The sequence below is a fragment of the Hyla sarda genome, chromosome 3 (assembly GCF_029499605.1).
Source record: "Hyla sarda isolate aHylSar1 chromosome 3, aHylSar1.hap1, whole genome shotgun sequence".
Classification (NCBI taxonomy): Eukaryota; Metazoa; Chordata; class Amphibia; order Anura; family Hylidae; genus Hyla; species Hyla sarda.
This window is the reverse complement of record NC_079191.1, coordinates 126,735,138-126,749,818: the sequence shown is the minus strand read 5'-3', so window position 1 is coordinate 126,749,818 and position 14,681 is coordinate 126,735,138.

Below are 14,681 nucleotides of genomic sequence, written 5' to 3'. Positions count from 1 at the left end.
CGAATTTAACGAAAAGTCATCAAACACCTGTGGGGCGTTAAGGCTCACCGGACCCCTTGTTACGTGCCTTGAGGGGTGTAGTTTCCAAAATAGTATGCCATGTGTTTTTTTTCTCGCTGTTCTGGCACCATAGGGGCTTCCTAAATGTGACATGCCCCCAAAAACCATTTCAGCAAAATTCACTCTCCAAAATCCCATTGTCGCTCCTTCCCTTCTGAGCCCTCTACTGCACCCGCCGAACACTTGACATACACATATGAGGTATTTCTATACTCGAGAGAACTTGGGTTGCAAATTTTGGGGGGCTTTTTCTCCCATTACCCCTTGTAAAATTTCAAAAACTGGGTCTACAAGAACATGCGAGTGTAAAAAATTAAGATTTTGAATTTTCTCCTTCACTTTGCTGCTATTCCTGTGAAGCACCTAAAGGGTTAACAAACTTACTGAATGTCATTTTGAATACTTTGAGGGGTACAGTTTTTATAATGGGGTAATTTATGGGGTATTTCTAATATGAAGGCCCTTCAAATCCACTTCAAAACTGAACAGGCCCCTGAAAAATTCCGATTTTGAAAATTTTGTGGAAAATTGCTTCTGAACTTTGAAGCCCTCTGATGTTTTCCAAAAGTAAAAACATGTCAACTTTATGATGCAAACATAAAGAAGACATATTGTATATGTGAATAAACATATTATTTAATTAGAATGTTTATTTTCCTTATAAGCAGAGAGCTTCAAAGTTAGAAAAATGCTAAATTTTCAATTTTTTTTATCAAATTTTGGAATTTTTCAGCAAGAAATGATGCAAGTATCGACAAAAATTTACCACTACCATAAAGTAGAATATGTCACGAAAAAACGCTCTCGGAATTAGAATGAAAAGTAAAAGCATCCCAGAGTTATTAACGCTTAAAGTGACAGTGGTCAGAATTGCAAAATATGCTCCCGTCCTTAGGGTTATAATGGGCTCCGTCCCCAAGGAGTTAACCTCTGGGCTACGGACATGTTCTGGCATTGTTTCGGGGGGCAATTGGACTCATGGATTTTCACTCTTTTGCCCCCCCCCCCCTTCCTAGTTTAAATACTCCTTAGCAAATTCTTGGAATTGTTCACTGAGTACATATGTTCCTTTGAGAGAAAGATGCAAACCATCTTTTTTGTACAGTTCCTTTCTATTCCAAGTAGAGCTATCATGAGACACAAAGCCAAATCCTTGCTCTTGACATTATCCCTGTTCTGCACACCTTGCTTAACTCTGTAAACAGCGTCTGAGAGCTCCCCGGCAGAGGAGCTTGATTGGCGACATTTCAGGATCTCTCCCTTTCTCAATCCTCAGAAGGCTCAATGGTGCTCCTTCTCTACTGAGCATTGTAGTTTGCCCGCAGAGCACTTTACATCCACATATGGGGTATGTCCATACTCAAAAGAAATGGTGTTACAAATTTTGGGAGGCTTTTTCTCCTATTACTCCTTGTGAAAATGAAAAATTTGGGGTAACACCAGCATTTTAGTGAAAAGAATCTAAATCTAAACGTCCAACTTTAGCGGAAATTTGTCAAACACCTGTGGGGTGTTAAGGCTCACCGTACCCTTTGTTACGTTCCTTGAGGGGTGTTGTTTCCCAAATAGTGTGCCATGTGTTTTTTTTTCTGGCACTATAGGGGCTTCCTAAATGCGACATGCCCCCCAAAAACAATTTCAGCAAAATTTGCTTTAATAAAAGACAAATGTGGCTCCTTCTCTTCTGAGAATTGTAGTGCGATCGCAGAGCACTTTACCCCCACACATGGGGTATTTCCATACATTTGGGGGGGGGGGGGCATTTTCTCCTATTACCTCTTGTAAAATTGGTAAATTTGGGGAAAAAAACTGCATTGTAGTGAGAAAAAAAAAATTCATTTACACATCCAACTTAACCGAAAAGTTGTCAAACACTTGTGGGTTGTTAAGGCTCACTGTACCCCTTGTTACGTGCCTTGAGGGGTGTAGTTTCCAAAATAGTATACCATGTGTTTTTTTTTTCCCCGCTGTTCTGGCACTATAAGGGCTTCCTAAAGGCGACATGCTCCCCCTCCCCCCCCCCCCCCCCCGAAAAAAAACCAAGAAACATTTCAGCAAAATTCACTCTCTAAAACCCCATTGTTGCTCCTTGCCTTCTGAGCCCTCTGGTGCACCCACAGAGCACTTAACATCCACACATGAGGTATTTCCTTACTCAAGAGAAATTGGGTTACAAATTTTGGGGGGCTTTTTCTCCTTTTACCCCTTGTAAAAATTAAAAAAACTGGGTCTACAAGAACATGGGAGTGTAAAAAAATGAAGATTTAGAATTTTCTCCTTCACTTTGCTGCTATTCCTGTGAAACACCTAAAGGGTTAACACACTTTTTGTCATTTTGAATACTTTCAGGGGTGCAGGTCATTTATGGGGTATTTCTAATATGAAGGCCCCTCAACTTTAAACTGAACTGGTCCTTGAAAAATTCAGATTTTGGAAATTTTGTGAAAAATTTGAAAATTGCTGCTGAACTTTGAAGCCCTCTGATGTCTTCCAAAAGTAAAAACATGTCAGTTTTATTATGCAAACATAAAGAAGACATATTGTATATGTGAATCAATGCATCATTTATTTGGAATGTCTATTTTCCTTACAAGCAGAAAGCTTCAAAGTTAGAAAAAGGCAACACTTTCTAATTGTTCATGAAATTTTGGAATTTTTTCACCAAGAAATGATGCAAGTATCGACAAAAATTTACAACTATGATAAAGTAGAATATGTCACGAAAAAACATTCTCAGAATCAGAATAAGAGGTAAAAGCATCCCAGAGTTATTAATGCATAATAACCAAATACCAACACATAGAACCGGGCCCTGTTGATTGAAGTTCAGTGAGATCAAGCTGACAGGTGTCTGCATTGGGGTATGAGTCCTTAGCAGACCAGTAGAGTAGGGGGTGCTTCACGTGCATCAGTGTACAAATACAATAGCAACAACATTGAGCACAGAGCACACACCTGGAGATCCTGCTGCAACGAATTATTCAAAGTTCATTCGGAACACAGATGAGACATCTTCCCCATAGACATGAGTAGAGCTAAGAGGCAGGAGCATGCACCCGGACGACAGCCACTGTTTCACGCTCAGTGACCTGATGAATTACAAAAAAGGGCTGAGTCCTTAAAGGGGTATTCCAGGAAAAAACTTTTTTTTATATATCAACTGGTTCCAGAAAGTTAAACAGATTTATAAATTACTTCTATTAAAAAATCTTAATCCTTTCCGTACTTACGAGCTTCTGAAGTTAAGGTTGTTCTTTTCTGTCTAAGTAATCTTTGATAACACGTGTCTAGGGAAATGCCCAGTTTAGAAGCAAATTCCCATAGAAAACCTCTTCTAAACTGGGCGGTTCCCGAGACACGTGTCATCAGAGATTACTTAGACAGAAAAGAACAACCTAAACTTCAGAAGCTCATAAGTACTGAAAGGATTAAGATTTTTTTAATAGAAGTAATTTACAAATTTGTTTAACTTTCTGGAGCCAGTTGATATGTAAAAAAAAAAGTTTTTTTCCTGGATAACCCCTTTAAGGTGAAAATGGGTTGAGTTCCCAAGGGGTTAAGAGAACGCATATGACCAAAACTGAGTCAAAAGATGACTCTGGGCAATTGAGAATGACCGGCATCAGCTTTTCTGCGCAACTGTATACTGTACATCAGCAGCCAGTCTTTGGCAAGATGTAAGCAGATAGGTCTAGCGGAGAGTAATAACTTTGTGTGAACCTAGCCCAAGTTCACATTTGGTAATTGCTGTACACTTTAGCAGAACAGTATGCTGATGTACTGTACCGCATATTCAAGCTGCACTGTTTTAATTAACCAAACATTGTCTAGCAGTCTAGAGAGTAAACTCTAATATTGTGGGCCTCAAAAACATATCCATCTGCAATTTAGAGTCCTAAAAAAATACAGAATATACTTAGGCCTAGAACAAACATAATCACTAGTAGACTACGTTCATCCCATTAACCAGTTGCCGTCTAAGGACGAGCCGGCTCATCCTGAGACGGCAACCATCGTATGGTGCGGGCTTCCAACTTGAGCATGTGTCATACCGGCGGGCCCCCAGCTGATTCCTGTAGATGGGGGCTGGCGTTAATAGCCGACATGCAACGATTGTCGCAGCCGGGTATTAACCCTTTAGATTGCCACTGCCAAAGTTGACAGCGGCGTCTAAAGGGCCATTTTAACTCTCCCTGGTGGTCCAGTGGGGTGGATTGCCCCTGGGGGGGGGGAGGCGATCCACTGCTAAGGTAGCCGGAAGGCTTACCTCTTGTCCTATGCCGGCTGCTGTGCTGAGAATGATAAAGCCTGACAGGACCAGGCTTTATCAGTCGAGCGCAGAGCACACAGATCAATATGGTTATATGAAACCACATTGATCTGTATGAGGAATCAAATGATTCCTCCTAAAAATCCCCTAAGGGGACTAAAAGTGTAAAAAAAAAAAAAAAAATCAATAAATAAATAAATATTTTTATAAAAAGTTAAAAAAAAAAAACACCCATTAACCCCTTCCTTATTAAAAGTTTAAATCACCCCCTTTTTCCAAATTCCATATAAAAAAAAATGTAACCATAATAAAAATAAACATATGTGGTATCACCGCGTGCATAAATGTCTGAACTATAAAAGTACCATTAATTAAACCGCGCGGTCAAAGGCGTACGCACAAAAAAATTCAAAAGTGCAAAATAGCATATTTTGGGTTCACTTTTTATATCATGAAAAAGTGAATAAAAAAAGTGAATATCAAAAAGTCCGATCAATACAAAAATGGTACCGATAAAAACTTAAGGTCACGACACAAAAAAATTAGCCCTCATACCGCCCCGTATACATAAAAATAAAAAAGTTAGAGGTCAGAATTTTATAAATTTCCGTGCATGTAGTTATGATTTTTTCGAGAAGTAAAAAAAAAAATCAAACCTATATAAGTATGGTATCATTTTAATCGTATGGACATACAGAATTAAGAGAAGTGTAATTTTTACCAAAAAATTTACTGCGTTAAAATGAAAGCCCCCAAAATCACAATATGGTGTTTTTTCTTCAATTTTGCCCCACAATGATTTTTTTGGGAGTTTCGTCATAGATTTTTGGGTAAAAGGACTGATGTCATTACAAAGTGGAATCGGTGGCAAAAAAAATAAGCCATCATATGGATTTTTGGGTGCATAATTGAAAGGGTTATGATTTTTAAAAGGTAAGGAGGAAAAAACGAAAGCTCAAAAATGGAAAAACCCTGCGGCCTTAAGGGGTTGAAAAGAATGACCCCCCAAGCTCAGATATGCAGCCGTATACATCAGCATACCATTCTACATGCATACCCATGTGTACAACAAATTATTAAATGTCAACACCTCCTCGTGTCCCTGCACAGAGTCCTTACGATCTTGAGCTTTCTCCCACCCTCTCCCACTTTTTGCTTTTTATCACCTCTGCGCAACCTTTCTCCACATATAGTGGGCCCCCTTGTTTTAATAAAGGCTTTGGACTCCCTCATGGAGCCATCTGTGGTAAACTAGACATCTCCCTAACAGAGCTCTAATCTACTAAACAAATCTGAATGATGGGATCTCACTGCAGGGAGGGTCCTGATGGGAAGGGGATGCACAACAGGGGAACTTATCATTAAGGGTTGTAGTACACTGCCTGACTATTGCCAGATATGAGCAATGATCTCCTAAATTGGCGCTTGTTTTCTCACTAGGCATATCCCGATACCATTTTTTTAAGACCGAGTGCCGATACTTTAATTCTAGTAATCACCAATATTAATTACGAGTGCTTTTATTTATCTTTTAAAGGGAATCTGAAACCAGGGTGACCCGGTTTCTGGCGCTGCTTACCGTGCTGATATGTGGGTTCCTTGTTGTGTGCAATGGAGGCGGGCTTCTTTAGTATGAGCAAATTTTTCTCTCTTCTCCGTTGGGCAGAACAGGGAATTTGCATTGGCGGTGAGACCGATGTCTCCGGAGTGATTGCACTGATGTTCACATGGTGAGCAGCGGTAGAAACCAGGTCACCTGCACTACCTATAAATTCAAGTTAGTGCAGGTGACTGCAGTAGGATTGCCTTAATAGTAGGTAGTATCCCCTTGTAGGTAGTATAGATAGTTTCAGACATTAGCAGCAGCCCCCTGTAGACAGCAGCCCCCCTGCAGACATTAGTAGCAGCCCACCTGTAGACCGCAGCACCCACCTTGTAGACAGCAGGCCCCCCTCCCTTGTAGACAGCAGGCCCCCCTCCCTTGTAGACAGCAGGCCCCCCTCCCTTGTAGACAGCAGGCCCCCCTCCCTTGTAGACAGCAGGCCCTCCCTCCCTTGTAGACAGCAGGCCCCCTTCCCTTGTAGACAGCAGGCCCCCTTCCCTTGTAGACAGCAGGCCCCCCTTGTAGACAGACCCTCCCCCTTCCTTGTAGACAGCAAGCCTTCCCCTCCCTTGTAGACAGCAGCCCCCCTCCCTTGTAGACAGCAGCCCCCCTCCCTTGTAGACAGCAGCTCACCTCCCTTGTAGACAGCAGGCCCCGCCCCTTGTTGACAGCAGGCCTCCTTCCCCTGTAGACAGCAGGCCCCGCCCCTTGTAGACAGCAGGCCCCCTTCCCCTGTAGATAGCAGACCAGCCCCTTGTAGACAGCAGGCCCCCTTTCCCTTGTAGACAGTGTCCCCCTTATAGACAGCCCCCCCTTGTAGACAGCAGGCCCTCCCTCCCTTGTAGACAGTGCACCCCCTTCCCTTGTAGACAGCAGCCCCCCTCCCTTGTATCAAGTTAGAATGCTGTAGTTATGCACTGTCTGTAAGCTTATTTACTTACTTACTTACTTACTAGTAGTTGCCAGCTTTAAAAAAAATAAAAATAGTAAGACAAGGTGCAAGATTGGGAATAGGTAATAGGCAGCATTGGGGGCCCTGGCTATTTGACTGTATAGGGCCCTAAAATGGCTCTAGACTGGGCCAGTAGATCTATTCAGCCAACAGGCGTGAACTCGTTTTGGAGCCTGAGATTGCCTGGCACTAAAGACCCATGTTGGGGATAGACGAAAGCCTGCTTATGCCAGGATTTCCTAGACTGTCTTTTTTGCAACACCTTTCCAGGGGAGCCCTGTGCACTAGGTACGCCTCTGCATACATGTAGGCCATGTGGATGTTAAACAAATGTGTCACACAGATATTTTTACTGAATAGAGCTAGGTACTTACACAAGTTCTTTTTTGATAATCTGTTTTTTTTTCTCATTGTACATTTAATTAGATCATTTTTGTACATTACTATGAGTGAGGCCATATTGCCTGCGCTCCATTATCAGAATTTAGAGATATCCCTTATCAGCTACATGGACTATGGGAAACAACAGACTATGGGACTATGAAAATACAAAGGGAAAAAAATAAGAAGAAAATTGGAACATTGGACATTGAATTTTAATGGTGGTATGAATATGTAAAATGCAAAACAGTTGTTGTATATGGTTCCATTCAAATTTAGGATCGCACATTGTTGCACAGGCAGTACAGAAACAATGATGCCAGGACCTTAGCTGAATATCAAACTGTCTGACTTAGTTTAATAAAATTAGGTTATATTCTGCTTTTAGCAGCCTCCCATTGTTTACAATGGGATTCTGCTACATTACTGTGCAAATTGTGGAGCTTCCACTATGGATTCTGGACATGAACATGTTCAACAGGAAAGGTGGAATATAATCACCTGTGATCTATGTGTAATAATAAGGAAGAGGAAGCTCTTAAAAGGGTATTCCAGGATTTATTTTTATTTGACTATGCTACACAGGCTGTAAAGTTAGTGTAGTTCATAACATTGTATCTGTACCTGTGTGTGACAGTGGTCTAACAATTCTTCTGTGATTTTTGCCCTAACATTTATTTTTAACAGCACACAAAATGTCTCAGGTTTTCCCAGGATGCAGTGTGGCCTGAGACATTACATCACTAGTCAGGTGTTCAGAGGGAGCCTTTCTGATTTAATGGGTGGAGCAACTGCTGGGTGGGAGGAAGATCATTCTGGAAGAATTGTAGTTTTGCAACAGCTGGAGGCACCCTGGGTAGAAAACACTGGTCTTTTGCATGAAAGGCAGCTCAGGTGTGTTTCTATGGGTGGGATGGCTGATGCATGGGAGGAAGAAAAGTGTCCTCACACTTACAATTAATCATGGGACTTGTAGTTTGAGAGAACAAACTCCAACAGGAAATAGCCAGTTTACAAAAAGATAACCTCAGCATTATGGTAATCTCACAACATAGCCATTTAGCCCCAAGACAAGTATGGATCCTTTCTAAGCATGTCCATTGCTGTCTGGCAGGTATGTACTAAAATCCCCTTATGTGGCTTACCCCCTTTAGACTGTGTATAGTATAAATATAGTGCATAATAGTGTTCACCAGTGTGGGATGGTGCAGTACCAGTTGACGTAAAAAATATTTACTTCCCATGTGTGCATTAAATAAATAAAGAATTATTATTATTGTGATTATTATTATTATTATTAAAAAACACCAACAAATACTTACTAACACCTAAAAACACTTTTGACATAATGTTACTTACTAAGCTGCAATAAAAAGAAACTAGAAGCAAATATTTAAATGTTGTTACTCTAAACCAGTGGTTCTTAACCTGGGTTTGATCGAACCCCAGGGGTTCGGTGAGTCAGTCTCGGGGGTTCGGCGGGGGAGGCCCGCCGGGTGTTTTTGCCTCGGCACATCCCTGTGTTCCGAAAGATGATTTTGAAATACAGGGACGCCTCTGTTAAGTCCCTACGGCCCCGCATTTACTTTAAAAACGCGGGGACCACCGGGAACTAGCACACGCAGGGACGTCACTCACGTCCCATGTGTGCGCCCATGGCAACGGAGCGCAGAGGAGTAGAGAAGAAGCAAGGACACGCTCTGGCAGTTGGTAAGTGTTTACCAGCGGCGCGTCAGCTTCGGTGTTCCGACCAGTGATCCTCCGGTCCTGCTATGGCTGGACCCGAGGAGCGGTGGTCGGAGCACTGAAGTGGGGCAGTACACAGGCATACATCCTCCAGCCATACTGTATGGCTGGAAGCTGTATGTCTGTGGGGGAACATCCTGCACCTAATGTGGGGGGAACTATACTGCCAACGTAATGTGGGGGACTATACTGCCAGCCTAATGTGGGGGAACATACTGCCAGCCTAATGTGGGGGATTATATTGCACCTAATGTGGGGGAACATACTGCCAGCTTAATGTGGGGGACTATATTGCACCTAATGTGGGGGAACATACTGCCAGCCTAATGTGGGGGTCTATCTTGCACCTAATGTGGGGGAACATACTGCCAGCTTAATGTGGGGGACTATATTGCACCTAATGTGGGGGAACATACTGCCAGCCTAATGTGGGGTAACATACTGCCAGCCTAATGTGGGGGAACACTGCCTGCCTAATGTGGGGGAACACTGCCTGCCAAATGTTTGGAAACACTGCCTATCTAATGTGGAGGAATGGTCTGCCTAATGTGGGGGAACACTGCCTAATGTGGGGGGAACACTGCTAACCTAATGTGGGGGGAACACTGCCTGCCTAATGTGGGGGGAACACTGCCTGCCTAATGTGGGGGAACACTGCCTGCCTAATGTGGGGGGAACACTGCCAACCTAATGTGGGGGGAACACTGCCTGCCTTATGTGGGGGGAACACTGCCTGCCTTATGTGGGGGGAACGCTGCCGGCCTAATGTGGGGGGAACACTTCCTGCCTAATGTGGGGGAACACTGCCATTATTGCAAAAATGACGAGAGTGACACTTGCCAAGGTAAAGCCACGCATTTCTGAACTGGTCTCTGAAAGACAACAGAAGTCACACTGATCTGCAGTAAATATTCATTATGTTTTTGTTTTTGTGTGAAAATCCTGTTTTCATGGTTTTGTTCTTTGTTCTTAATGGTTTTGTTCATTCTGTGCATCTATGTATAAATATATACTTAAATATATACCTCCTATGTTTTGAATTTGAAAAAATCACATTTTAGTTTTCCAATTAAGAGGGGTTTGGTGAATGTACATATGAAACTGTTGGGGTTCAGTACCTCCAACAAGGTTAAGAACCACTGCTCTAAACCCTTCCTTTTAAAATAAAAAAAATAATCTAGTAGAGGTACAGAGTATATGATCCTAATAATATTCACCTGTGTGGTGGCAGTCCTCCGAGTGGCGGTGGTCCCCCTCCGCGGTTCTGGCGGAGCAGTGGTGGAGGGATCCAGCAGCAGGAGTTATGTTTTCTATGAAAATGTGTGCCTCCAGCTGTTGCATAACTACAACTCCCAGCATGCCCTTTGGCTGTCAGTGCATGCTGAGAGTTGTAGTTTTGCAACAACTGAAGGCACACTGGTTTTGACTCCGGTTTAAAAACCGTACTGCAACCGCATACGTTTTTTATTTAACATGGATGTCAATGGGAAATGCACATGTATACGGTTCCATACGGGAAACCATTTACGGTTTTTACTTTGCACATGCGCATTTGCATCCTAAAGTCCCCACCCAACACCCCCCCACGAAAAATGGACAAAATTATCAAAAACATGTTTTTTTTTATAAAAACAGACGGAACTGTATGCACTTTTAAAAAAACAGTATACAGTTTAAAAACGCATACGGTTTACTTTTTCCCATACTGTTCCATCCGTTTTTTGCCATACGGTTTTCTTTAGAAAAACGGATTGAAAACAGTATGGCAAAAAACGTGATGTGAACCCAGCAGGACATGTTGAAAGTCACACACAGCTATTTATACACAAGAATTGTTTGTAGTCTGTAACCATGGGAACACATAGATCTGTATAAGAGCTGAATACACAACAAGGTTAGATATTTTTTATCAAGACTTTAATGTAATCCCTTTAGGACACAGCCCATTTTGGCCCTGAGGACACAGCCAATTTTCATTTTTACCTTTTAGTTTTTTCCTTCTGTAAAATGATGGGTCACTTACTGAAATCCATTGTATAGGTGCAGAGACATGGTAGTAAATAGCTTTATATCTAATGTGCCCCAGCACACATTGGAGGCGGGAAGCCGACTGGCTGTACTCCCCTGCCTCATCTATCTTCTGCCTGAGGCTTCATTATTCAAATTGTTTACTTTTACACCACTAGAACGTGAGAGCCATGAAGGGATGTGAGCGATCATTGGCTTGTTAAAACCGGAAGTTGGGTGTAGTGAGGCTTCAGTGGCACAGGTAAAGAGACTTGCTCACCTCCCCCCATCGGCTCTCACGTCCTATTGACGTGAGAATGAAGAATTTGAATAATCAAGACTGGGGGGGGGGGGGGGGGGGTCGGGACAGTTGGCTCCCCGCTTCCAATGTGCACTGGGGTGCATTAAGAATAAAGCCATTTACTACCATTTCACTGCACCTATAGAACGAATTTAAGTAAGTGACCCATCATTTTACAGTTCTTCTCCCGCACTATAACCCATTATCCTGGGTTAAGTGTGGGCGAACCAGCTTTCAGATTCTCTTTAAGTCCTTATAGGGGACTTTTACATGCAATCATTATCTTGCATCCACTGTTCAATGCTGGCTGTCCCAAGGTGCATCACTGAAAAGTCAATCAGGCAGCCGGGGGCAGGTAAGGCAACCCTCTGCTGCCATTCTAGCTCATTGACCTGATCATTGGGGTTTGATGAGATCCACTGAACTACTGGCATCTTTTACTTTCACTTTAGACGCTGTAATCGGCATTGATTGCGGCATCTATAGGGTTAATGACGGCAGTAGCAGGATCACCTCTGCCTGTGAGGTCCCAGATACTGTTAGTAGCCGTCTCTCCTCACCACCCATGTTCATGCGCCTATTTTTATCATAAGTTGTCACGCAAATTAAAAGATTGCTGGTATTGGTTTGCTGGTATTGGAGCCCTCTGCAACAAAATTAGCAACATTTGGAAAAAAAAAAGTTAAAAAAAAAATTTGCACAGGATAAATTCCCAACCACTGCAAATTCAAAGGACAAAATCATAAGAACATTTGCCAAATACCACCTTAGGACAAAAAGTCTCACCAAAATAGTTGCAAAACCATCGATGTGCCAAAATTGGGCCCTTTTTCCACACTGAAAGAGAAAAGTGTGTGATAAATGTATGATACATTTCCCCATATTTTTTTTCTTTCATCATGAGTTCGTAAAAACACTAGATGGCGCCCTGTCTCAATATTTCTCTATTGTACATTTATACTAGTGACAATCTGATACTTTTTACTGGTGTTATATTACTTTGCATGGAGACGAGATAACAAAAGATGTTCTTGTATTTGGACAACATAAAGATAAACAATCTATACTTATGCATTAATACTTTATTGTACAGCTTAATACTACAGAGATGCCTTAGTATAAACTTTCTGTTGGAAAGTACACAGAACTGTAATGCATGTCCCCTGATAGCTGCAGCTTGTTACTTCTTCCATTTATTGCAGTATGTGTTGGTTTCACAAACAGTGTTTTTCTGAAAAATTGCACTTTTATTGTGGCATTTTTAACTGTGGAGTTTTATAGTTTTGTTTTTGTTCTCCTGGCTTTACATTAAAGTAACTAGTGCAGTATGAAATGTCCCACATATAATGGGGGGGGGGGGGGGGTTTGTATACTTGTCTTAAAGGGGTACTCCAGTGGAAAAAAAAAAATCAAAATCAACTGGTGCCAAAAAGGTAAACAGATTTGTAAATTACTTCTATTTAAAAATCTTAATCCTTCCTGTACTTTACAGCTGCTTTATGCTCCAGAGGAAGTTCTTTTCTTTTTGAATTTCTTTTCAGTATGACCACAGAGCTCTCTGCTGACCATTCTGTCCATGTCAGGCACTGTCCAGAGCAGGAACAAATCCCCATTGCAAACCTTTGCTACTCTATACAGTTCCTGACACAGTCAGAGGTGTTAGCAGAGAACACTGTGGTCAGGCAGAAAATAACTATTTAACTTCCTGTGAAACATACAGCAGCTGATAAGTACTGGAAGGATTAAGATTTTAAAATAGAAGTAATTTATATATCTGTTAAACTTTTTGCCACCAGTTGACTTAATTTTTTTTCCCATTGGAGTACCCCTTCAAGGGAAAGTGATTTGAAGCAAAATGTAGCAATTGTATTAAAGGAGTAGTCCAGTGGTGATTTAGTGGTTTACAACTTATCCCCTATCTTAAGGATAGGGGATAAGTTGCAGATCGCGGGGGGTCCGACCCCTGGGGCCCCCCGCGATCTCCTGTACGGAGCTCCGACAGCCCGTGGGAAGGGGGCGTGTCGACCTCCGCACGAAGCGGCGGCCGACACGCCCCCTCAATACAACTCTATGGCAGAGCCGAAGCGCTGCCTTCGGCAATCTCCGGCTCTGCCATTGAGATGTATTGAGGGGGCGTGTCGGCCGCCGCCTCGTGCGGGGGTCGACACCCGCTATCTCGGCGGAGAGCCGGGGCCCCGTACAGAGAGATCGCAGGGGGCCCCAGCGGTCGGACCCCCCGCGATCTCAAACTTATCCCCTATCCTTAGGATAGGGGATAAGTTTTTCACCACTGGACTACCCCTTTAAGGGATAACACACAAGGCTGATATCACACATTGAAATCTAGGCCGCCCTGTGCACTAGCTGTTAAGAAAATGTTTGTCTTCTCTCCCAGTCCTACAGCTGACAAGTAAATCCATATTATAAATAAGTGGGGAAATGTAATTGTTTTCTTCTTTATTTCTACTTTATTTGGCTATAACCTAAAATAATTTCATTTGTATCAGGTATGTTTCATAAAGCCCGAATATTTTGCTATTAAACAAACATTGTTTTGTGTCATATATTTGTTTTGGTAAAAACCAACGGCTGCTTCAATGGATGTGCCGTCTTTCTTCATTTGTCATGACCAGATGGAAAATGTCTGCTCTCATTTCTGCATTACCCACCATCTGGGTACGGATCTTCCACAAGTGTCACTTGTAGCTTCTGGGCCCCAATACAAGACCTGCAACAGGGCCTCATGTGCAGGGCCGGCCTTAGGGGTGTGCGAGCTGTGCGGCCGCACAGAGCGCCATAGCAACAGGGGTGCCGGGCGGCCGACACAGCTCGCACCAAGTATATATAATTTGTATTGCCCGATGCCCGGGATTTAGCCCTGCTTCGTGCAAGCAGTGCTGAATGCCGGTGTAATGAAGAAAACTGTGCCCTGTAGTGGAATGTGACCCTCCGCAAAAGGACACAGTTTTCTTCTTGGCAGGCCACTCCCTCTCGTTACATTCCCACTACCCTCCCTCAACTGTGTCCCTATGCGGAGGATCACATTCCGCTTCAGGGCACAGTTTTCTTCATTACACCGGAAGGCTTCACTTACCCCGACCTCCTCTGCATCTCCGGTTGGCTGGCGGCCCGAGTCTGAAGAGGGACGTCGCACATGTGAAGTATCTCCGCAGACACGCACAGGACGTCAGTGGCAGCGCAGGTCAGGTAAGGTTGCCTATGTGTATGTGTGGGTGTCTGTGTGTGTGTGTGTGTGTGTGTGCGCATGTGTGGTTGTCTTTCTGTGTGTGTGTGCATGTGTGGTTGCCTGTGTTTGTGTGAGTCGGTGGGGGGAGGGGGTGGGGGGATGGGGGAACAACAA